This window comes from Cupressus sempervirens, chromosome 3 (assembly GCF_028749045.1).
Source record: "Cupressus sempervirens isolate cs-2001-9-10 chromosome 3, ASM2874904v1, whole genome shotgun sequence".
Taxonomy (NCBI): domain Eukaryota; kingdom Viridiplantae; phylum Streptophyta; class Pinopsida; order Cupressales; family Cupressaceae; genus Cupressus; species Cupressus sempervirens.
Genome location: NC_143120.1, coordinates 980,423,124 through 980,449,631, shown reverse-complemented (window position 1 = coordinate 980,449,631; position 26,508 = coordinate 980,423,124).

Here is a 26,508-nt window from a genome sequence, read left to right as displayed (position 1 = left end):
TTCCAAAGGATTTTGTTTTTTATAGTGATCACCAGGCATTGCAATACCTAAATAGCCAAGGTAAATTGAATTAGAGGCATATGAAGTGGGTAGAGTTCTTGCAGAGCTATACATTTGTGTTGAAACATAGAAGTGGAAAATCTAACAGGGTTGCAGATGCACTAAGCAGGAGACAGTTGTTGCTTATAGTAATGCAGGTTGAAGTAGTTGGGTTTGATGAACTCAAGAATCCATACCCTAAAGATCCTAATTTTGCTGAAGCATGGAAAGCTTGTAAAGAGCATGTTGTTGTAGATAGAACTAAGTGGTTAGACTATCTGATTCAGGATGGTATGTTATTCAAGGGTAGCCAATTGTGCATTCCAAGGAGTTCCATGAGGGAAAATATGATTAAAGAGAAACAAAGTGGAGGGATGGTAGGACATTTTGGTCGAGATAAAACCATTGCCAATCTTAGAGAACATTATTTTTGGCCTCAGATTTCACAAGATGTGAAGAAGTTTGTACAGAGTTGCTAGGTTTGTCAAGTTGCCAAGGGATTTAGCCACAATATTGGACTATATCAGCCATTGCCTATTCCATCAAAGCCATGTGAGGACATAAGTATGGATTTTGTTCTTGGATTGTCGAGGACACCAAGGGGTAATGACTCAGCATTTGTGGTGGTTGATAGGTTCTCCAAAATGGCACATTTCATTCCATGCCACAAAACTCATGATGTTGTCCATATTGCAGACTTGTTTTTCAGAGAAGTGGTAAGACTACATGGTCTTCCAAGGAGTATAGTTTCTGATAGAGACACTAAATTTGTGGGGTATTTCTAGAGAACATTGTGGAAAAAGTTGAGAACAGACTTGAAATTTAGTTCCACACATCACCCATAGACTGACGGCCAAACAGAAGTGGTAAATAGAAGTCTGGGTAATTTGCTAAGATGTTTAGTTGGGGATAAGCCCAAGGGGTGGGACTTGATTCTACCACAAGCCAAGTTTTCTTACAATAACTCTATAAATAGGAGTACTGGTAGATCACCATTCCACATTATATATGGAAGTAGCCCAAGGACTGCGCTAGAATTGAGGAAGATAGAGCAAGGGGAGAGGATAAGTGTTGAAGCTAAAGAATTTGCTGAACATATCAAGCATCTACATGAGGAGGTTCAAGCACACATTACCAAGATGAATCAAGAGTATAAAGCTAGGGCTGATCAAAGGAGAAGACATAAGGAACAAGTAGGGGATGTAGTCATGGTGCACTTACGAAAGGAAAGATTTTCAGCCAGTACTTACAACAAGCTGAAAATGAAGAAATTTGGCCCCTGCAAAATTTTGAAGAAACATGACTTAGGAAATGCATATGAGGTGGAGTTGCCAGATGATATTCACATTTCTCCTATTTTCAACATTACAGACTTAACAGAGTATCATGATGATCATGGAGATAAGGAACTGATGTTACAGCCATGTCCAATTCCTACTTCTAAGAAGGAGGAGATAGAAGAAATTCTAGATCATCGTGTGGGGAGGAGAACCAGAAATAGGTAGTATGAAGAGTATTTGGTCAAGTGGAAAGGATGGCTGATAGAGGACTCAACTTGGATTTCAGTAGCTAAGGTTTCCCATTTGGGATTTCCTCTACCATTCATAAAGTGACAGGGTCACTTTTCAATCTACCCTAGGTGTCTGATTCAGGAGCATCCAAAGGTATAAGGGCAATCCTATGTCATCCAAAAAAAAATGTACTTAGAATTAGTTTTTGTTTCATGTGTTTTCATTTTTGGATACCCATTTGGGTCAAATAAAGGTCCCAACTCTCACAGTTCCACTATTAGTTTTCTAGGATAGAGTATTTGAACACCTTGGGATACATGTAAATGCCAAAAAAAGGAGTATGTAATTGAGCCATCATTTTGGTGAACTAGGAGGTGTAAATTGTCCAAATGAATATAATTGCAATTTAGAGCATTCTAGAAAAATAATCAGGTCAAAAGGCCCCATGGTTTGAAAGTTATTGTAGTTTCTTAGTTTTTGGAGGCCTCCTAAGAATGCTTCAAAGTTAGGTTAGGGGCATTAAATGACCTCAAAAAGGGCCAAAAAATGGGGGACAAGTGAAGCTGGTCTATAGGGCTATAGAGTGCTTCGAGAGATTTCCAAAAATGTAAACGGTTCGTCAATCAGAGCTACGGTTCAAAAGTTATGCCTCCCGGAAGTTACGTTACCATTTTTGGATTCTTCTAGATTTGCACCAACTTCTAACGTGGCTTCTGGAGCCTTCTACTTGGTCGGTGGATGCCTACTAGCACTTTCTAGAATGTACTCCTAGTCCTTAACCCTCCGAGGTCTATTTAAGGACATTTTTGGCATTGTAAAAGGTAGTTCAGAGTGGAATTTGAGAGGAGGTACCAAAAGGAGAAATTATCTCCAGTTTTGTGCTATTGTAAGCCCTTAGGACATGTTTTGAAGTCTATTTTCTCTGTACTAAATGTACAAGGATCTAGAAGAGGAGGCTTCCATGGAAAATGTTTTCACTGTGGATAAGAATGACATAGAGCATTTGAATGTACCAACACCAAGGAAAGACAAATCAAAGAACATAAGGTTAGACAAGATTTGTACATGTTGATAAAGATGTCAGATCCTCACACTTTGAAGATGCTAAAAGAGGAGAGGTCCTAGTTAACTGAAGAGTCTTACTAAGTAGTGAGAATGAACCTGAAAAAAGAAAGAGCTTGTTTTGCACAAGTTACAGATGTGAAGATAAATGTTGTGATGTGATCATTAATGGTAGAAGTACTAAAAATCTAGTGTCAAAAATGATGGTCACCAAGTTGAAGCTGAAAAGGCAAAGACACCCACATCCATACTATATTGCTTGGGTGCAAGATGGCCATAAGGTTATTGTCAATGAGTAGTGCTCAGTGAAGTTCAAAATTGGAAGCTACCAGAATGAGGTACTATGTGATATCATACCTATGGACATATGTCATATTTTGTTGGGTAGGTTGTGGTAGTTTGATAGGCATGTTGTACATGATTGGTGAACAAATACCTACACTCTAACTAAGGATGGAGTGAAACATAAGTTGAAGCCATTAAAGGATAAAAAATAAAGTGCTGCCAGAATATGTTTTGTTGATGGAAAAGAGTTTATTAAAGGTATGAAGCATGAGCATATGTGTTTTTCTATAATTTCTAAAGATAGTAAAGAAGAAGTAGAAGAGGTACCTACAAAATTTGTAGATATGTTGAGAATTTTTTTAAATATAGTATCAGATAATGTACCTAAAGGATTTCCCCCAGTGAGGAAGATCAGTCATCAGATAGATTTGGTTCCAGGAACTAGTTTGCCAAAAAAGGTAGCACACAAAATGACACCAATAAAAAGTGAAGAGTTGAACAAGAAATTTCATGAGTTGTTGCCGATGGGGTTGATTCAAGAGAGTCTGAGTCCATGTGTGGTACTAGTAGTATTAGCACCAAAGAAGAATGGAGAATGGAGGATGTGCACAAATTCTTGAACTATCAACAAGATCAAAATAAAGTATAGATTTCCATTTCCAAGGATGGATGATATTATGGACTATTTGAGTGGAGCTAAGTATTTCACAAAGATAGATCTAAAGAGTGGGTACCATTAGATTTGTATTAGACAAGGTGATGAGTGGAAGACTATTTTCAAGACAAGGGAAGGACTATATGAGTGGTTAGTCATGCCTTTTGGGCTAACCAATGCACCAAGAACTTTCATGAGGCTCATGAATGAGGTACTAAAGGAGTTTCTAGGTATGTTTTTCATTGTTTACCTAGATTATATATTGATCTTTAGTAAGACATTAGAGGATCATTTGATTCATATTCACAAGGTGTTTGATAAGTTGAGGAAAGAAAAGTTGTTGATAAACCTAAAGAAGTGTAGGTTTGTAAAGAAAGAGTTGGTGTACCTAGGATTTGTAGTCTTAGGAGAAGGTATAAAAATGGACTTAGAGAAAGTGAAGGCTATATTTGAATGACCTAGTCCAAGGAGTGTGACAAAGGTAAGATCCTTTCATGGACTGGTTACATTTTATAGAAAGTTCATAAGAAGTTTTAGTAGTATTTTTGGACCCTTAACTAAAGCAATGAGAGGGGATAGGAAAGAGTTTAAGTGGACTATAGGAGCAAATAAAAGTTTTAATTTGTTGAAATAGAAAGTTACTAAGAAACCTATTTTAGCACTTCCCAATTTTAACTAGGTGTTTCAAGTAGACTGTGATGCTAGTGGTGTTGTAATAGGAGCTATTTTATGCGAGTAAGGTAGACCTATTGCTTATTTTAGTGAGAAGTTGAATGATGTAAAAAGAAAATATTTTATTTATGATCATGAATTTTATGCTATAGTTCAAGCATTGAAGAAGTGGAAACAATATCTTCTTCCTAAGGAGTTTTTTTTGTATATTGATCACCCAACTTTGAATTATTTGAATAGTCAAGGAAAATTAAACCAAAAAAATTTAAAGTGGGTTGAGTTTTTGCAGAATTAGACATTTTTTTTGAAACATAGGAGTGGGGAGTCTAACAAAGTTGTAGATGCTCTTAGTAGAAGAAATTTTTTGCTAACATAAATGTAGATAGAGGTGGTTGGGTTCAAGGAACTCAGCACATTATATCCAGATGATCCTAACTTTGGTGAAGCATGGAAGGCTTGTACAAAATTTTTTACACTTGATAGGACAAAGTGGTTGGATTTCATGATCCAAGATAATATGTTGTTCAAAGGAAGCTAGTTGTGCGTTCGCAGAAATTCAATGAGAGAGAATCTCATAAAGGAGAAGCATAGTGGAGGATTGGCTAGACATTTTGGAAGAGATAAAGCCATAGATTTGGTTGCTAAAAATTATTATTGGCCATAGTTGTAGTGAGATGTGATGAAATTTGTACAAAGTTGTAGAGTATGTAAGATTGTGAAAGCACTGAAGTAGAATAGAGGGTTGTATCAGTCATTACATGTACCAGAGAAGCTGTGAGAGGATATCAACATGGATTTTATTCTCAGATTACCAAGGACACAACATGGACATGATTCTATTTTTATTGTGGTTGACAAGTTTTCAAAGATGGCACATTTTATTCGTTGCAAGAAGACTAGTGATGTTGTTCATGTAGCAGAATTGTTTTTTAGAGAACAAGTGAGAATATAGATTATGGAAGAAGTTGAAGATAGATTTGATGTTTAGTTCATCACATCATCCATAGACTGATGGATAGATAGAAGTTGTGAATCATAGTTTGGGAAACTTGCTAAGTTGCTTAGTTGGAGATAAACCAAAAGGATGGGATATGATTTTACCATAGGCAGAATTCACATATAATAATTATGTCAATAGGAGTACTAGTAAATCGCCATTTTAGATTGTATATGGGAGTAGTCCTAGAAATGCTTCTGAATTGAGGTAGTTAGATAAAGGAGAGATAAGTAGTGCTAAAGCATAAGATTTTGCTAAACATTTGAAGAACATCCATGAGGAGGTGAGGAAGCATATCATAAAGATGAATACATAGTATAAGGCTAAGAAAGATGTGAAAAGGAGATATAAGGAATTTGAGATTGGAGATGAAGTCATGGTTCAATTGAGAAAGGAGTGTTTTCCAGTGGGTACATATAATAAGTTGAAGATGAAGAAGTTTGGACTATGCAAGATAGTGAAGTGACATGGTTCTGGAAATGTGTATGAAGTGGTGTTGCCTGCAGAATTTAATATTTCACTAGTATTTAATATTTTAGATTTGATAGAGTATTATGAAGAAGGTGATGGAGATGAATTTATAAAAGTGTAGTGGAGCATTCTGGTAGCTAGTTCGGCTATAAAGGAGATTGAGGAGATACTAGAAAATCGTGTTGGAAAAAGTACTAGAAATAGAACTTATGAGGAATATCTAGTCAAATAGAAAGGGAAAGTAGTTGAGGGTTCATCATGGAAAGAAAAGAAGGAGGTTAACTATCTTGGTTTTCCTCTAAACACCTAAGACATGATTGGGTCACTTCTCAAATTACCTTGGGTGTCTGATGTAGGAGCATCCTAGGTGTAAGAGCAATCTTGCATCATCCTAAAATAAATATTTGTATTTTAGTCTTTTCTATTTTAATAAGGACTAGTAGATAGTGTGGTTACTATTTATGGGAGCATGCTATTTTTAGTAAGCTTTTCATATGATCTCAGAATGTTCTCATTTTCTATAGGAAGCTTCATTTTATAGTTGTAAGCTTACCATAAAAATCTCATTGCTCAAGCATAAGTATTGAAGAAGTTATTGCAAATTTTTGGTGGAAAAATTTGTTGAAAGATCTTTAGGCTCATTGTTGTAGGCCTTAGAGTGTTTGGATGAGGTCCAAAAACTTGATGGAAGGTGCTAGAACTTTTGTAAGCATGTAGATAACAAAATGGCATTTCCAAAAAGTGGTTATAATAGCCAATCAGAGCAATGGTTTGTGAGTTATGACCTTCAAAAGTTGGGCTACCAAAATTTCTAGAATAATTTGTCAAAGATATATTTAGCCCACTTTATGTATATTGTTAGGGTCTGTTAGCCCTAGGTATTAAGTTTGAGCATCTAGAACCTTCCTGGGTGGCACAAAACTGCCTATTTAAGAAAGGCCTGAACATTGTCTAGGACAACTCTGAGTGATAGTTGACAACTTGTCTTGTAGATTTTTGTAATGAAGGCACCAATGTGGGCTAGCATATTGTACTTATGAATTTTATAATTCCACATTTTTTATGCAAATAAGAAGTCCATTTTTTTTTCTCATATTCTGTATTATTTCTATGTTTCTATTATATTTTTATGGTATTAAGGAGAGCTCCTTGCATCAAGAAGGCTAGGGTTGGACCTATTGTGAAAAGGACATGAAGGGGGAGATTTAAAAACAAATCTATTCCCATTCCTTTAGTTCCTAAAACCATCCCTAAGGAAGATGATGATGAAGATAATATCCCCTTGAGTTAGAGGACTTGTTTAGCTAGGGCTTCTCAAGAAGAGAGAAGAAGAAGCTCCACTATGACACCACCATCCATTCCTAAGGAACCTATTCAAGTTACCATTTCTAAAGATGAGAAGCTATAGTAGATTGATTCTCAAGAAGGACAAGAAATAGATATTTTCAACATTTTTTATTTTGATTTTATGCTCATAGGAACTAAAATGGTGAGTGACAAGAGAACCAACCTTTGGGAGAGGATTTGAACCAAATGCCACCTCTACCAAAAGGGTCTTTGGGTACATCACCACCATAATTTTAGGACTTATGTTTCTTAGAAAAAGACTTATTCACTCCTCTTCCTCCTATCACCAAAGGACAAGAGCAAGCAATGCCTGAAGAAGAGCTAAAATAGAGGCCAAAAATGAAGTATCAGAGGAGGGATAGATACCAGAAGAACCTTAGAAAAATTCTTAAGATAGAGAGGCAAGAAATTGGGCTACAACATATACATGGACTCCCAATGTAGATCTATCTTAGAAGGAGAATACTCTAGAAAGGAGTGATAAGGGTAAAGGGTCAGTAGTAAAAACCTCCTCTTCAACCAAATATATGTCTCCCATAGGCACTAAACCAATATGGCTAAAGAGGGATGTTATGATTTGGAAAAAGAGGTAGTTGGATATGACTCTTGAGGAGAGTATGGATGAGCTGGTAAAATCAATTTAGAAGCCTAAGCCTCTTGTGGGTGATGCACAACAATTGGCCTTCATAATAAAGAATAAAGACCATGACTTACTTGCCCATATAGCCATCCCCCCTCTACATGTGGATAAAAAATATTTGACTCCTAAGGACTATTAGATAAAAGAAGTCCTATTAGGAAATCTCATGGTAGACATGAATAAAGTAAAGTAATGATCACTACGGGTGTCAAGGAGGTGTTCAGGAAGTTAGATGGAAATGAGTCTAAATTGGTGATGTTGCACAAACTAAATGAGCTTCTAAGAGGATATTTTCATGAAATTTTAGGCCCTTTGGACCAAGATCATCTAGAACTTAGTCTTGTTGTGACATTGGAAAAGAAAGATAAAGGGAATGTGCAGGTTGATTCATTTTTTGGGAGCATGTCAACAATGGTGTGAGAATTTTGAGTAGAAATGTGTAGAGATATTAATATAGGATAATCTAAATCTATTACATTACATTTAATCTAGTGCAAAGAAGTTTTTATCTATAGCAAACCAAAATTTTGGTGCGATGGACAAAGTGCAAACCTGGGCTAAGGACCTTAAAGTTTTGACAACAATAAAGGGTCAAAGATATTATACTCTCATGGATGTATACATGGTGAAAGAGTTGGATGAATTAGAATATTGGATTGAGAAGATAGATGTGGTAAATAAGGTCATGGAAGGACTTCATGAAGATATTTAGAAGTTATCAAGAGACAATTTTTGAAGCAAAGAGATATTATGATGCTTTTCCCTTGAGATTTTCAAAGATGAGTCAAAAATAAAGCTCAAGTTAGTGCAATCAGTGGTCAAAAATTCAATATAAATTTCATGGATTCTTCATTTGATGAAGATGTTAAGCAAGCATTTAAGAATGAAGAGGTATTGTTAGAATTGAACACTAGACTTGATGATCTTGTGGAGACCCGAATGGATGTTAGTAATTATTGGAAAATGGTCAAGCATAAATATGAGGCTCTATTTTTTCTAGATGTCACTCAAGTGATGGATATTATAGAGAAATTCAAGAGCAAAAATCCATGCATAGCTTTGGCATAAAGAGGAATAAAACCCAGAAACTAGAAGTTTAGTTTTGACACTTGGGAAAATTTTGGAATTTTTGAACCTATCACCAAAGTGCATAAGGTGTGCAAGGTGCACTATTCCAAAAGTGCGTTAACAATTTTGAAAAGTGATAGTGTGCCAGTAGGTAATTTCTAGTTGCTAATTTAGAGCTTTACATGCACCAAAAATGCATTCTGATGATAATTTAACTCCTATACACTATTAGATAAGATCAAGCTTCTATTTTTAAAGCCTTCAGTGACTCTTTGATCCTCTTACAACTTCCTTCATCCTATCTTCTTATTCTTTATTTATTTTAAGTCATGTAAAGGCTCACACATCCATTAATTGATATAAACAAGGGGGAGACCTACTTAGAACCATTTAGAGAGTCAGTTTGTATATAATTAGATTTGTTTTATTAGTTTTAAGAATATGTTTTCATTAAGAGATCTCTCACTCTGAACACAAGTTGAGGAGATGATTTCTTATAAATTTAGGAATGTAACAGGTATTCTAGGACATTATTTTAATGCAATAATATATGCTATTGGTGTTCTTATTCCAAGTGTATTTATTCTTACCAAAGTGTGTTATTTTTGTGAATATTGTTCATGATAATAATGGATATAATGGTTTTGTTTTATTGATTTGATCATGAGATATTTTAGTTCTAGTTTTTTCCACGTGTTGATGAGTTCCACTGATGTAACGAGTCGAAGAAGAGATCACCCTATTATTCCTACATAGCTTCTTGTTTCACATGAGTGCACTTTCTATGGCCTTGCAATACTATGAGAAGTGAAACATGCTTCAGTTTTTAGTAAGTTTCCATTGACAATTGCATTAGTGGATTTGAGGAAGCATTTCTCCTATTTTGATTAGTTTTCTACTTGATCTTTTCAATGATTTAACTCATAGACATATTGTTACCATGGTTTATGTCCATTAGGAATTTTCCTTTCATGCTATTTTATTTCATCTCTCATTACCTTATCTTTTTTATTTTCTTTGCTAACACTTGGTTAAATTAGGAATTCATATAGTTGCATTTCTTAGATTGCATTCATTAAGAATCAAAAGATAACAAAAATATATCTCTTTTGTGGTTATTTTGAAACAACAAGAAGATTGAACATCTTATCTAAAATTGGTTAGAACCAAAAAAGGCCTCCCTATGAACAAACACATTTATCTTCAATTGAGTGGATTTTAGTAGGTTGCAAGACTGCCCAGAACCTTGGAGTTGATCCAAGATTAACTTTTCAAGAGAGGAGTTTGAAAGGATTCTTGCCATTAAGCATCATGCAAAATGATAGATCAATAGAAGTGGCACTTGAAGGAGGGCCTAAAACCATTTGGAATAGAAAAATAATTTGAAAATTCAAAATTCTACAATTTTACAAGTTTAGAAATTTTTTTGTTTGTCATTGTCTGAAGGTGCACAAGGTGTGCCATTTTTTTGAGAAAGTGTGCTTTTATGGAGGTGCACATTTTTCAAAATTGATACAAGCTAGATGATCTTGATCCAGCATCTCCATTTTAGAAAGCTTTGAGATCTTTAGATAGTGAGCCTAAGTTCTTAAAACTCAGTCATTTTTGTAAGCCTCATAGTGACAAAGGATTTCCCAAAATTTTGTCACTTCCAATCAACATTTTAGAATCCTCCTTAGTTCTAGCTCCAAACCAACCACCCATTATTCCACCAAATCCTCCACCAATAGGCTTCTTTGAAAATATTGTAGACTCACCCATCCACTTGATAGGTGTACTCAATGACCTTCCTAAGAATCTTGAGAAATTTTTCCCAAGGTTCATCTATGGAGAGATAAGAACACCTGAAGATCACATCAAGTTTTTCAAAGAAATTTGCAACCAAAAGAAAATTTCTAATGAGAATGTTGTTATTATCTTATTCCCATACTCATTGGGAGAAGTTTTCTTTAATTGGTATGTCAATTTACCTCTAGGATGCACCAAGGACAGGGACACTTTCAAAATATTTCTTGGAACAATTCAAAACTTTCATCAACCTAGCTATGATACATCATTAATTCATATCAATCAAAAGAGAACCAACCAAAATAGTTTCACACTTCAATCATTACTTTCATATGGCATATCACAAGATGGAAACACCATACACTATACTAATTGAAGAAGCAATTCAGATTTATCTAAATTTTATAGACCATCTTATGATTATTTTCCTAAGAAGAATTCCTACTACAAATATTGACACATTGGACAAGGTTTTCTTGGAAGTAATTACCTTTACAAGACAAGCCAATCCTAATGGAGGAGGATTGATGCCCCCAACTCAAGCTATTACCATAATAACAACATATCCCATTGGAGCACTAGTTATGTGAATCCAACTCCACTATAGTGGGGACCTACTCCATAAGTTCCAACTTTAACATATGTAGGATATGAACCTCCAAAAACTCCTTTCTTTGAGCAAAATGTAGTAGCATCCATTGAAACAAAGAATAGTGTTGCATTTGAGCTAGGTCAAATGCAACAAACCATTTTCCAAATTACCAATGAGTTGATGCACTTGAGGTTTTCACAAGGAAATAATAACAACTTTTAGAGAGCAAATGCTAGTCCCTACAACAACAAAAATTATGGTTAGAACTACAATAGGAATTCTAGTGGAAAAAATAATATAGGAAATTACAATTGGGAAAAAAAATGGAGGAAATAATTCCAATCCTCCTAATAACAACAACGGTTTCAAAAGATAGAATTGACAATGAAACACTCATCCAAACAATGGAAGCATTCCTGCATATAATAAAAAAAACAATGCCCAATATGTGGAAATCAATCAGTATGGAAGTAATTAGAATGTACCTAATAATGATGGTTCATATTACAATGGAAATTAGCAAGTGAATCAAAATTCATAGAGCAATAGTAATGAGTCCCCTATGCAATTCAATGCCATGATGCTAGAATCCTATGATTCTTCATAAAATATAGGAATAGAACAATAAGCCAATGAAGAATTTTATTTTCCATTCAGTTAGGAGCCAAATACTTAACCAGAAGAAGTGTTTTCCTTCTAAAATGATAATGAAAATACCTCCAATTTGCGAAGTCAAAAGGAACCCATGACTAATGGTATTCATCTGACATTACAAATAGCTCCTCCAAATCTAAGAGAAAGTAACAATCTAGTACCTATCATACCCTTGTATGGAGGCCATCAAATCAAAATCAAGGAAATGTGCCTACAATCTTGAAGAATTCTGCATGGTCTAATGAAAAGTATAGTGCAATGGAAGTTTTGAAATGAAAAAAGGCCAACATATCCATGTTTGACATGCTAAAAATCTATCCTAATTAGTGGGAAGAACTGATGAAAACTCTCAATCATACAAAGGCACCCCATAATGTGAATATTGTTCCTCAAAAGACAATATCATAATAGGTCAATTCTTTAGAGCCCATGCCAACTATGGTTAAAGAAAAGGTTAAGGTGCCTCCATTTTTGCTTAGCATTATAATATATGGGAGGAATCTTCACAATTTCTTAATTAATCTAGGAGCTTCTTATAATGAATTTTATGCTACTTTTGATAGCACAAGGGTTTGGAGTCACTCCTTAGCCATCTAATGGAATAGTGATACAACTTGAAAAAACATAAGTGTAGGTTATTGGTGTTTTGAAAGATGTTTAAATACAATTAATAGTTGACCCTTGACTTCAAGATAGCATAGATATACATGTGGTTGAAATTTCTAAAACATATGGATTGCTACTAAGTAGAGAGTGGAAAAAATACTTAAGAAGATAGTTTTCAATTAATTTTACTCAACTGTGGCTACCTCAGAAAGGATTGAATAATCAGATCAAGATTGATGCTAAGCCAAAATTGAAAATTATGATTACAAAATATAATGAACCAAATGAGGTGACATTTCTATAATCTAAATTAGGCTCTTAAAAAGTGATGGCTTTTGATACAACTTCAACTAAAACATTAGATGATCAAAATGAAAGGACCATGATTCCAATCCCAAAAGAAGAGATCGTGATAGAGTTCATAGATAGAATGGTAGAAAAATTACAATATCTAGGTGAAGAAGTAGACCCAAGTGTTTTTCCCATTCCTAGATTTTGTAGAATGCACAAAGTTAATCATTCAGGGTTCAAATGTTCACATTGTCAAGAAGTAGTTGATCAGGTTCTAACTTAGATAATGGAAATAAAGGGTGACCACATTCCAAAAGAAGTACCCATGGAAAATCTAAGTTTCACATACATCTTTGAAGCCAAGGGGAAAGATGGAGAAGAGGTAGGGGATCTTAATGCATCATATAGTGATACCTCTTCAAATGGTGGAGATTTGTCTTTCTTCTCTACTAGGAATTATTAAGATATAAAGGAGACATTTCATAAAAGGTTAGGGTTGGACTTCGGTATTCATTCATCATAAACCCAAAATAGACAAAATTATAAAATTGATTGGGAAAATTCAAGATTAGAAAGAGAAACATACACCCCCATATTAAAGACAAAAAATGAAAAATCATCAAGTCCTCATGTGAGAGATTATAGTGGAACCCAAAGAAACAATCCTTTAAGTCTCAAGTAAAAGAAAAGCTATAAACACAACCTCATTGTTAAGGTATCATTTACCTTTACATACTCTTCAAAACTCCTTTGCAATTGGAGGTGGGGATAAAATTCATACACGTTAATGTTCTCGTCAAAATCTTTGATATTGGGAAGACCAAGCTAGAGATGATGTGTGGTTAAGACATGTATCAAATATGATGACATAAAGAATTGTCTAAATGCCTTTGCCAAATTTAAACTAGAAGGAAAGATCCTCACATATAATTTGAGCCCAATCAATTTTTATTCCTTTTAATACAAATGAACTAGACCAAGTAGAAGTGATGCTCGATAAAATCAAGAATATCCTCTTTTCCTTTTAATCTTAGCAATAGTGCCAAGATATCCAAAATTTCCCTCTTTAGATTGGTACCAAAAAGATTCCTTGGCATCTTACTCTTTTTCCATGAGGGGTCTAAAACCATGTTCTCTACATGTCTTCTCTCCTCAAAGTATGTTTCTTATTAAACATTGATGCAAATGAAGATAAATTGATTTTATAGTATTCTTCCTTCACTAGGATGCTAAAGGCAGATTGTATCAATTCCTTATTCATAGAAAGCATAATAAATTGGTGAAGTAACATTATATGCTTTATCTTTGGATTATATCTTTCAATACATTCTTTTACCCACTCTAGCACTTTCACAACCATTGGGAATATGACACCTTTTGAATAATCCACATTCTTTCAATTTCTATGTATTTGGATGGATGGACTAGGCATTAAGTCTTTTGTACAGATCACCTAGGTTGTAAAATTTGAAGTATCAGAAAGGTACTTTAACTCACTCTCTAATCCAATCAGACAATCATACCATGTTTCTCTAATTGCCATTATCTTATAGTTTTACATAGAAAATAAAATTTATTTTGACAAAATAGCCATTACAATATGAAGAACTCCATTTGGTAGAAATCTTATCATATAGACTTGGGAATTTAAATGTTGGCACCACATGATAAAAATAACTCACAACTAATGGTTCTAATAGTTAGATTTATAATAAATTAGGAAGACTAATGAATCTTTGAATCATTTTATTTCTACCCATATGATAATTCATAAATCTAATTAGCATAAAATTCACTTAAATCTCCTATAGCAGTGAGATTATTCACTTACTGAATCGATTAGTTCTAGCTTACTGGAAACTACCCTTTTGGTTTTATAATTTGGAACAAGGGTTTGCACTTCAATTAATTATGTGTGGGGAAAGTAGCATAAACTTATCTTTTTGTAATCTTGCCTTTTCCTTTCATTTGGGATCACATCATGAGAAATACTCCTTTAGTGCCTTGGACACCTTATCACTTTCTTTCCCACACAAAGATTTCCTTCAATATTTATCTCTTAACTTGGAGAATCTAGGAAATGAAGTTTCCATCTTGAGAGTTTGAAAAAATATTTTATTTACATTGGGTTCAAACTTCATGAACTACTCCATCATAAGAATTTTTGTGTTCCAAAGAATGTCTTCACATCCAGATTTAGTATTTCCACATTTTTATATCTTCTAGAATAAAAGTTTGATATTTACTTTTAGACATATGTTTTTTTAAATATTTGAATAACTAAAATTATTTCTCTTCTTTTCCCAACATTGCTTCATAAAATGAACTCAAAGATGTTCGCTTCTGATGGAAACACAACCCAAGACTAGAATGAACACAACAAGAAAAGGGGAAATATTATTATCAGTGAAAATGTGCTACTACATTTAGTACAAAGAAAAAAGACCCAAAGACATGCCCTATGGGCTTACAATAGACAGAAAATGGAGAGAAATTCTACTCATAGTGCCTTCTCCCAAACTCCACCAAGAACTGCCTTTACAATGCCAGAAATGTTCTTAAATAGACCCCAATTCATTTAGGATTAGGAATACATTCTAGAATATGCCACTTGGCATCCACTGCCAAAATAGAAAGTTCCAAAAATCTCATTAGAAGTCGGTGTAAAATTAGAATATCCAAAAATGGTAGCCCAACTTTCAGGAGGCATAACTTTCGAACCAAGGCTCTAATTGATGAATGGTCTACATTTCTGGAAAGCTCTCGAAGCACTCTATAGCCATATGGACCATCTTGCCTCATCCCCCATTTTTTGGGTTCGTACAAGGCCATTTAGTGCCTCAAATCTAACTTTGAAGCACTCTTAGGAGGCCTCCAAGAAACTTAAAACTATAATAACTTTCTAATCATAAAGCCTTCTGACCTGATACTTTTTAGGAGCACTTTAAATTACAAGTATAATCATCCCTCCAAATTACACCCTCTAAATCATCATAATTTTGGCTCAATTACAAAATAACCCATTTTTCACATTTACACATCCTAAGGTTCTTAGAAACTCTAACCCAAAAAGTTAATAGTGGAACTATGAGATTTGGAACCTTTGTTTGACCCAAATGGGTATCCATAAATGAAAACACATTAAATATAAACTATCTCTAAGCATATTTTTTGGGTGATACATGATTGCCCTTACACCACTAGATGCTCCTACATCAGCTTCCAAGGGGAAAGTACTTACACTAGTACATTTGACCCCATTTTTCAACCAAAATTTTTGACCATCTATTAGAATGTTTTAGATTGGTCAGAATATGGAAGGAAAAATATCTTTTTTTAAAAGTCCATGCCCATGTTGGTCAAATTTGACCAACATGAGCTTAACATGTCAAAATGAAAAAGGTTTCCAATTTCATTGTTATGTTTATGCGTGCGAGAGCTGCACAAGCATTCACTTTGGTTTTCATAGAGTGTGGGAGCTGGAGGATCAAAGGAGCAAAGGAGCAGGGTTTCCAATTAAGAGCTAACAGTGAGCACTTGAGGTGATTTGTGAGGTGATGTGTGAAGGGTTCTCAAAGAGCGATGGGCAAAGCAACACACATGAGGAGGTGTTGGATTCCCTGAATCGATATCCAAGCAATAACATATTCAATGATATAGTTTGTGATTTGGCATTTGACCTAGGTTTAGAAAGTGTAGAAAATGTCTGGCCAATGACTCATATTCAAGGAATATGTTAATTATAGATTTCATTTGAATGTTGAAGATCATTGCATTGCATTTCAGGGTTATGAAGAATGTTGCCAGCATGGTTTATAGAGTTCTCATCTATGAAATACATTGATGATTTCAAGACCACTGGTTATGTGTTTGTGATATTGTCATGGGGAGTTATTTCATTTTGACTCTACTTATGGATAAGTGATTTGTGTGATCTTTTTTCTTGTGCAAATTCTAGAAAGGCCCAAACATATAAATCTGAAATATATTTTACTTTTAGGCATGGGCTTGAGTATTGTTTTACTTCTTGACTCTTCTTAATACTAATAAATTTTTAATTAGAGTAGTCCAATTTTGAAGTAATTCTTAACTAAAATATCATAAAAATTGCATTTCCAAGTGAGGGTTTCTCCTTGGATATGACTACAATAAATGACTAATTTTCTATTTTGAACTCCTCTTCCATTAACTCTTCATGAAACAAGTAAGATTTCAGGTTCTCTTTACATTGTTTGAAAACATTGTGTTCCAAGTTATAAGTAGTTGTAGAAATAATTTGTATTTGGTTTTGAATAGCCAATAACAAAGATATGATAGGCTAGCAAATAAAATCCCTTTCAACAATAATTGAAGCCAAAATGATCCTCATGTAATCATGAATGTATTTGTCATGATCCTCCTGATAGCAATGAGGAAATTATGAAACATCTGATGTCATCTAACAAATAAAAACTTTCAACAATTAAATGAAAGATCTCCCTTATTTTATCATCCTTCTCAGGAACCCATGGAGTTGTAGTTCTTATAAACTCCCTCATGCAATGAGTAAAAACAAGTCCCACCTTCTTATCTTTGTGATTTAGCAACCTATGCTCACCCAAGAAGGTCACTATTGGAACCATTGCTGTTTGAATCACTTTGGAAGGTGGTTGATCCATTGTATGCAAATAGCTCACTAGATCCACCACCGATGTAAGTAAAACATCTTTTGAAAAAGACATGTCACCAAGTTTATCTCCTATAGTAGAGAGCTCTTTACTCCACTTTCTGTCATCTGCCAAACTTGTAAAATGATTCATCTTAGTATTTGTTCTCTTTTCTTCTTTCATTAACCCTTCTTCAAGGCTAACTTCTGATTCTTCTTTTGTTATTCTTTTGATGTACTACATCAAGTTCATTTAATATGCCTCAAGATTATGACCACACTTAAGAATTCGTCAAAGGGAATTTGTTTCTTAAACCCATCTTGTTTGCTTTTTGGTACTCTTCAAAGATTTGAATAGCTTCATATTTGTAACTTCCCTTTTCATTTGTCTTTGGTTTTAAAATTTTAATTTTAGACTCTAAAGTACTCTTCAATGCTTCAAGTCCCATTATCTTGGGTTCTTTCTCTTTCAAGAATGAGTCTTTTGACTCTGATTGAGTGCCTAATTCAAGATCCATTTCCTTTCATTTCCTTTCTCCTTTTTCTTATGTAGTGCAGTGGTACCTATCAAAAGATTCAGTAGCCTTGACCTTTTTTGGTTCATTTTTGTACTCATCAAAGACTGTGTTGACCTCATGCATAGACATAGTATTACTTGACAAACATAAATGTTTTGCAAAAGTTAAAAGATTTTTCATCTTTTGATATTTGTTATACCATCCAACAATTTTAGAGGCTACTATTTCATTATCCTTTTCTTCCATTTCTGTAATCATCCTTAACATCCTAGACTGGCAGGATTTTGGCTTTGGTACCACTATAAAGACCTTAAGTTCTATATGATCTGAACTTTTTTTTTCAAAACTATTTAAACCTCAAAACAAATAACTATACATAACATCAATTCAAGAAAAGAAATAGTCAATTATGCTTATGCAGTCTCAAAGCATCCCATTTTTAGCCAACATCTATAAATTTAAGAATATATTTACTCTTGAAATTGACATAGAATTTCTTTACAATGCTAATTTAAGCTTTCAGATTACACAAAACTCAATAGAGAGAGTTTGAATAGTAATGCACAACAGATGAGAACTCTCAAGGGTTTCATCCCAAGACCATGTAGAGCTCAAACAACAACATACAATAGAAAAGATGATCTCCTGGGAGTTTTGTCCCAACATCCAAAATGTGCATAGATAATAAAAAATAAAACAAAATAAAATAAAGAATAATTATAACTTTTTTCAAGAAGAAAAAATTGCATAGTTGGCAGCAATCTGTTGTTTCCTTCTCAGAGACATCTGTCACTACAAGACAAAATTGGGCTTCTTCAAGAAGTCAATGGTTTGTACTAGAAGATTCAAGACTAAAATCTATTTCTTTACTTCCTACACAAGATAAGACACATGGCTGGTAGCAATCTAATCTTTTCCTACTTTTTTTAGAAGGAGATGAAACTTCATAGTTGGAAACCAACACCGCCATCTAGGCTAGGTGCTTGCCAGCATTGCCATCAAGGCCAGGTGGACTAGACTTTATGGGTTTATCACATACAAGTTTGAACACACAATCTAAATGTGAAGCTTCTCAGTTCCAACTCTACAAGTTTGTCAAGCTTGGCTGACTCGACTGAGTTTGGGTCCTAGTAGAGCCAACTTGACTCTACACTAACAAAGTTTAGAGCAGATTCTGTGAGTCTTAGAATGTTGGGATTTAATAAATGGTTATAAGAAGGTATTAATGGTCATGGATGAACTACCCACCAAATAACATTGTCATTGTCATATTTTGGTGAGCATTCATATCTATAAACAAATTGGGCACCAAGATTAGTAGGAATGATCATGAGGAAGTTCCATTGTTTAGCATGCTCTAGCAAAAATACTTTTTGGATGGTTGGACCCTCGAGAAGACTTGGTTTACCTTATGGTGCTGATTGATACTATGCGGTGTTTATTTTTTGCCATTTTAATTCCACTACATCACTGATATGATCATATCTTGATGCAGTCAATGACAAGTAGAACATTCAACCTCACAAGAGATGGTCTCTTGTGAATCATTCCATGTGAAAAGATGCATCATATAGATTGATTTCATTCAATAAATGTGTAGTTGATTCCCAAAAAAATGACATCTATATATTTCAAAAGTTATGCTACTAAATGTTGGGCTCGATCTGGCATAATGAGCTGCTTTACATTCCTCCTATGACCTTATTCTAAATCTCTCTAGGATAGATGTTTATTATTAAATCCATTCTCTACTTTACATGTTATATAGCAGCTTGAGGTGTCCCTTATTGCTTGCATTTTGGTAATAGCCAATGTTTGTTTGTAGAAAAAGGGTGAAGTTGAATTCCTTTTTCTAAGGAGATGAGCTACTTACTACAAACTCTCACGAGGAAACAGAAAGTTGACAAGCACATTAGGGATACATTGGACAAAGTTTTGGTTCTTCATTTTGGAAGGGCCACATATATTGTCTACATGTAGCTTGATGAAATTGTAATTTTTCCTCTCTAATGCCTACCCTATTTTTTAATTATAAGGAGTTTTTGATTGATTATGGACTTGTTGGCATTAATTTTATTATTTTCTATACAAGCTCACTGTGTCTATAGCTTGCAAAATATGCATGTGAAGTGTCAAAATTTTCATCAATACCTTTAGTGGATGTGGATGCTGAGGAAATCCAAGTTTATATCAAGTATTTTTACATTACTTTGATACCTGCTACAATCTTCTTCTTTAATGCACAACACATGAAGATGGATTCTTGGTATTTCATACATCCTATTTGAAATCAATTTTGAAATCAAGTAAGAATTATAATAAAATTATGTTGCACATGTTGGTGGGAATAAATTTTATATTTTGGATTGAAAACCATATTTATTATCAGTAATTGCACTATAAACTTTAGAATTCTGCTATGGGTGAATCTCATTATAAAATGTGGCTAAAAACTAGTTATTAAACTCATTACTAAAATTTAGAAAAAAAAATTTATAACCTTTGATGTCCCATCTTCAATAGGACTCCAGACCATACTAAATGGATAGGTGCATTCCATCAAAAACAAGATTTTATTGATGTTGTGGGTTCATCTAATTTTACATTGAAAAGGATTGGGTCATTTCTCAAATTTATAGCATAATCCTTATAGAAAAGATCATACCACATGTTGGTAGTGAGATAATATAACATTGGGTCGAATCTTATTAATGTCATCTATCCTTGCCATTACACTGCATTCCTCAGGACTGGATCTATGTTGCCTAGGAAGAAATAATTTAACAAGAGGAGAAATTATTCCTTGACCATTAGATGATTCCCATTGCTTACCCTTCATGGATTTCCAGTTCTCATTCTTTATGATTTTATTAGAAAAATTACAACAATGACATTTAATTTGCAATGATTGAATGCATTGTTTGTACAAATTACAAGTTCCCTTTGATAGACAAAAGGCCATTAGGCTAAGTGCCATGTTTGAGAAGGCATATACTAGATCCTTGATTGCAATGCAAAATGCACTTGGAATCAGGTAGGTTAATTATCTAAATTGAATCAGTTGTAATTCTTTTTCTGTTTTCTCTTTTGAAACTAATGGATTATATTCAAAAATGATGACGAGTTTGCACTTTTAATTTTCCTTGTAGGCCAAAGCTGGACATCTAAGAACTTGGAATCTAGTTTGGATGTCTTAGATTGATTGGGTCTGCCCAAAGAGTCTTGTCTTTGTAAGTTCCATTTTCCAAGACTTAGTTTTTAGCTCTCAAATGGTTTGTTTACTTAAACTTCAGACCTTTTGCAACTTACTAATCAAATATTTATATAGTGTTCTATGGAACTTGAGAAACCAGGTTTCCTTAGTTTAGATTTTAGGACCCAAATGGTTTGTTTTCTTGGATTTCTAATCTTTTGAAATTTATGGCTCAAAGGCTTATAGTATGCTCTATTCTTCAAGAAATTATTAGGGTGGGTATAATGATTTCATCGGAGTAAGGCCTAAGAGCATACCAAATGAAATCCTATACTCTTATACTTTGACCTTGAGCTCTCTGAGAACTGTGGGGTTAGCATATGATCCCTAAGTCTTGTCACCCCAAAATCATGATCGAATATGAAATTCTAATATTAACCTTATACAGATACAAAGAAAGATTTATAGCTACTCTACCAGAGTCCCAGAGATCAAGTGCTAATTTTGGTCATCTAGTGTTCACTGCAGTAGCTTTTTACCTATGTGCAAGAAGAAATAAGGTTTGTTTGTACTTGCATATTTTAAGCTTGTTATTAGGCCAATAATAATCCTTTGATTTTGTAGTCAATATGAATGAAGGATATAACCTAGGAGCAATTTTTTTCTCTTTTTTCTTTTTCTTTTCGGTGAACAACTTAAACAAAATTCAAACCTTTACTCTTGTGTTGCTTTTTATCATCACACATATGACAATGCTACAGTAATGGCCTCAAGTTAGTCTTCTCTAAACTTTGGTTTCTTGTTTATCCATATAACCACCCTAAGTTCTGGAACTTGCTATTCAAAAACCTAACTTATTTATCTGGATGCATTTAAAAGTTGATAGGATGAAACTGATCGAGATATGTGGTACATTAGACTTTGAGTTTTCAAATGCGAGTGTTCTTTTTGGGTGCATAGAAATCTTGAAGGTTTTGTAATATTATTTACATTGTCAATTTGTAGATGCTAACTAAATCAAACAAGGAAACCCTCTCGATGATATGTATATATATATATATATATATATATATATATATATATATATATATATATATATATATATATATATATATATATATATATATATATATATATATATATATATATATATATATATATATATATATATATATATATATTTCTAATTGTTTGGGCTAGGTTGCAACATCTATGAATGATCTCTATTTTTATGTGATGACATTGATTTTTTAACCTTTGCATATTTTTTATATGGAAAGTTCTTTTCATTAATTATGGTCAAGTTTAGAGTAGGTTCATTCTTGTTACTTAATAGATACATTCTTATATTTTTGTGCTTGCTTGGTGTTGAAAAGTTTGCAAGATTATTTTGGGCTTGTTTACATTGTAGTGATTGTGGCCTTTACAAATTTCTCCTATATAAAATTCATATGGGCTGGCATATCTCAGATCCTTATTGTTGAAGATTTCAAAGTGCATTGTACTCTTATGTCTTAAATTGGTTTGACAGACCAGCTGCATAATCATTTTTCTATTCTTTACATGGTTGAAGTTTTTTTTACACCATCTTTAACTGTTTCTTAGGTTCACATTGATTTAGTATGGAAAATTGGAACAAAATCTTGGTCTAAATTCTAGTTGTTATGATTGTTTTAGGCAAGTAAGTGTATTGGGTGTGTATGGACAAAACTTTTGGATGCATTGCCAAGCAAGAGAATACGTGAAGATGAGGCATAATCTGACAATAGTGGCGAATCAATTGATGATGAATATGAACTTGAGGTAACTCGGTTCATATATTATACCTAAAAGTTTATGAAGTTATTTTTATATATTTGATGTTATTCCAATGTGGATAGACATGCAATGCATTTCTCATATAATAATTAATAACTAAGCATGTAAAATCAACTTAGCTGCATTGTTTTATGTGAAAGAATGTGTTTCTTAGTTAAGCATTGGTACTTGAGTGTTTCTTTTATTGATGATTGGAAGCACAAGCTTATATTTCTGCATGGTTGAAGGATGTTGTAGTTAAACATAATAATATTTTATTGTAACTATAGTAACATTCCATTTGCATGGTAGTGAAACAATGTAGGAAAGTGTAAGTGGAATTCAAATATTCACATCCAATTAAAACACAAGGAAAAAACTTAGGGGTTAACTAAACAAAACACTAGCTCTTATAAAAAAGCTACATTATGTTTTGAGAGCTTGAGAGAGCTGATCTGACTATGGTGTTTGTATCCCTTACCTAGTTTACTAGTTTAAATTTCAATCTGGATCACTATGAGATTTTCATATGTTGCCTTTATTGTGAAAACCTTTCTCTTGGATGGTTTAGCCTTTTCGAAGATGACAACAAAATAGTATGGTTCAATAGTTGATGCTAAAATGGTTGAACTTAGAGCTCTATATAATGACATTGCCACAAAAATCCAAGGAACTTTGTTTCAAATGTCCTTTATAAGCTAAAAGTTCTAAGCCTCCCTTGGATGTTAACCTTACTCTTGATTTTGATTATGTGAATACAAGAAAAAGAGATGGCTGAATTGTCAAGAATAGGATTGGCTAGATTGATTGTGATGGGGCAGAATCTAGTTGTCAACATTACAGAAAAAGGCTTCCCCATCTTAGTCTACAATCGAAGCCCAAAAAAGGTAGATGAGATGGTAGATAGAGCCAAGTTGGAAGGCAATCTGCCAGTAAAAGGCTTCCATGATGCTAAGGAATTTGTGCTCTCAATCCAGAAGCCCTAAGTCATAATCCTTCTAATCAATGCTTCTATATCAAATCCTCAAAATCTTGAAGTATTGAACTGCTTGGTTTAAGATAAAATTATTTTTTGTTTAAGATGTGCCAACTTGACTGCTTATTATTTCTTGAATCCATGCCAAGATAGCCAAACTTAGACTCTTTTATATTCTAGTATTTTTTCACTTTCTTTATTTTGAAAAATTTTGGACATTTGGGTGGTCCAAATCGAAGGTCGATTAGCTGCCTTGCTACATGATTGTATCATGCTTTTGTCCTCTTTCTATTCATACATATCAATAGTTTTAAGATGTAGAAGATTTTTTGGAAAATCTAGAGGAAATAAGTATCACTAATCAATTTTTGTGGAATCTTGTATTGACAAGCATTCTTCATTGTAATTTGTTACATTGGCCTTTTTCAAATCAATCCTTTTGCACATACACTATTGTAGATCACCGACTATGTTTTATCATTTTTAGCATCCTCCTATGAGCCTTCTCTTTATAGGTTTTAGTATTTGGTCACTTCTAAATATCCTTTTTCATGGTTTCAAATAAATTCTTCATCCCTTAAAAATAGTTCTGCTGTGTGAACTCTTTACAAGAGTGGGTATACACCATTTTCAAAGGGACATACTTAGTGAAGCAATTAACTAAATTGTTAAAGCAAATTATGGATACAACCATTGCCAAAGTCTTCATTTGTATTTGAGGAAACAGTGCAACAACTTTCCTAGCATTCAATGAATTAGTTTTTGTTGTTCTTAAACTTGAGAATAACATCCACAACTACACTGTGGTCATGTTAATGGCTTCTTCCATAAATTATACCAAGAATGACTTAGAATTTCATTTCTCCTTATAAGATGCATCTTTGTGGTATTCACAAGCTACAATGTGAGCAATCTTGGAAAATTGATCCACGACAATGACCAAAATATACCATCAAAACCTCTGTGTATGACTTAATATAAAATCCATGCTAATACATTGCTTATGTTTTTAAATTTTCCAAGATACTAAGTATCAATATTTTGCCCATTTTTAGTTGCCTAAGCTTGGCAAGTTTTCAAATGTAACATATGTTCACTTAGATCACAATATCTGAAGTCTTAGAAGACAAATATTTACACTCTTCTAGTTGTTGCAGGATTTTATTTCTTGCATATTATTCTGATAGCTAACTAGCACGTGCTTCACATAATATGGTCTTCCTCATGGTAGCTTGAGGACATCACAATTTCTTTTCTCTGGAATAAAATTGATCATGCATCATGAAGTCCAAATGGGAACTCATAATGCCTCTATTTGATTCTTTACAAGGACTATTAGTGGCTTGAAGGGCTAGATTTTAGTGTAATACATCATTGAGATGCTTCAAACCTACCACCTCATTAGTCATAGCCGTACATGAAATCCTTTGAGAACCAGAGCACTAGTAACCACATTTATGTTCCCTACCTTGTACTTGATTATAAATGTGAAAGTATACAAATAACTAGACCATTTAATATGGGGAACATGTAGTTGTTCTTGAGTTTGCAAGCATTGTAAAGCTTGATTATCCATATTTAATGTGAATATAAATGTATATTGATGCCTGAAAGCTGCATTTGTTGGCCTTGCATGCAAATGATTGATATAGATTATGTTCATTGGGTTCTTTGTTAGGAGGACATCACTTGGAAATGTTTAATATTTGGATCTTTATTGTGTGGTCCTCTCATGGGATTTAAGTTGAAATGTTTTTTTTAGAACTTAAAAAAAGCTTTAGCTTAATCACTTTATAATAGTCAATCATAGATGTTCTTAGTTATGGCCCTTATTATGTCCACACATTTTTTATTGCTTAGACAAAGGATTTTATGGTCTCTGATCTGTAAGCATGAAATGCCAATTTTGACTTGAGTTTTTACACCAGCCACTAGTATATAGGCCATTCCTATCTACAATGCCACCTCTTTTGGTTATGTGGTGTAGGTCAAAGTGGATAAATTTTAATTAACTTGTTCTTATTGCCAAGTTTTTACGAAGCTTTATATTTCATAGGATCTCAAAGACTTTAGTAATATGTAAATTAATGGTAGATACCATATTAGAGGGCTTTGGATATCCATATTATGTGGCAATGAACTCAAAGCTTGATTGTATATTTGCTCAACTTAAAGCAGTCTCCTTCCACAAGGTTTTGCAACTCTTAATGCAAGTTGTTGATCCTTATGTTGCTAAAGGGCTTAAGTCAAAGCCAAACATAATCGGTTGAAGATGGTGGTATAACCTCTGGTGAAGTTTTTGAAGTCATGCAAACTTGATGTTTTGTGCAACATCAAGGAAATTTAGGAGTCAAATTTTGACCATATAAAACTTCTTAGTGTTATGTGTGCTTTTGTGCAACAACATGAAAAAAATGTTTTCAAAATTTAGGGAACCCTCTTAGGCTTAGATGTTTCAATGTAAACTAGTATACGTAATGCATGTCTTAAATTTTCTAAATTTCCAATTCTTAGGTTCCAACTTCTCCATGTATTTATGTTCATCTTATTTCACTCATTATTAAATAGATAAAACAGGAATTTTTTAGCATCTGTACATGAAAGATTTTGTCATTTGTTGAAAGTCCAATAGTTTGATGGTCCAATGTGCTAGAAAAAAAAAAATTTGTGAATTTCTATTTTAGCATTCATTGGTTTGTAA